Here is a 371-nt window from a genome sequence, read left to right on the forward strand (position 1 = left end):
GGGGGGTTCATCCCTTTCTTTCTCTCTTGACCTGACTGCAGTTTGTCATCGTAACTGACTTGAGTTGGCAAATGCTCACATTTGGTGTCTGGTGTTCTCTTCACGGATGACCCTAACCCTAACACCAGATACTGACTGGTTTTCTGATCAGCAACTTTTGAGAAGCTGGTTCGAGCAAATGTTTGGCATTTCTACTTAGAATATGACTAAACTAATTACTTAAGAGAACTATTTAATAAAAAATGTTGTTCTTATTGACCAAACTGTCAATACCGCTTTCTCCAATGGAAGCAAATTAATAATAAAAAAGATTTTGTTCACTCCTCCAACACATTGTTGTTGACATACACTAACTTAGCCAACATACTGCA

Source organism: Etheostoma spectabile, chromosome 18 (genome assembly GCF_008692095.1).
Source record: "Etheostoma spectabile isolate EspeVRDwgs_2016 chromosome 18, UIUC_Espe_1.0, whole genome shotgun sequence".
NCBI classification, from domain to species: Eukaryota; Metazoa; Chordata; class Actinopteri; order Perciformes; family Percidae; genus Etheostoma; species Etheostoma spectabile.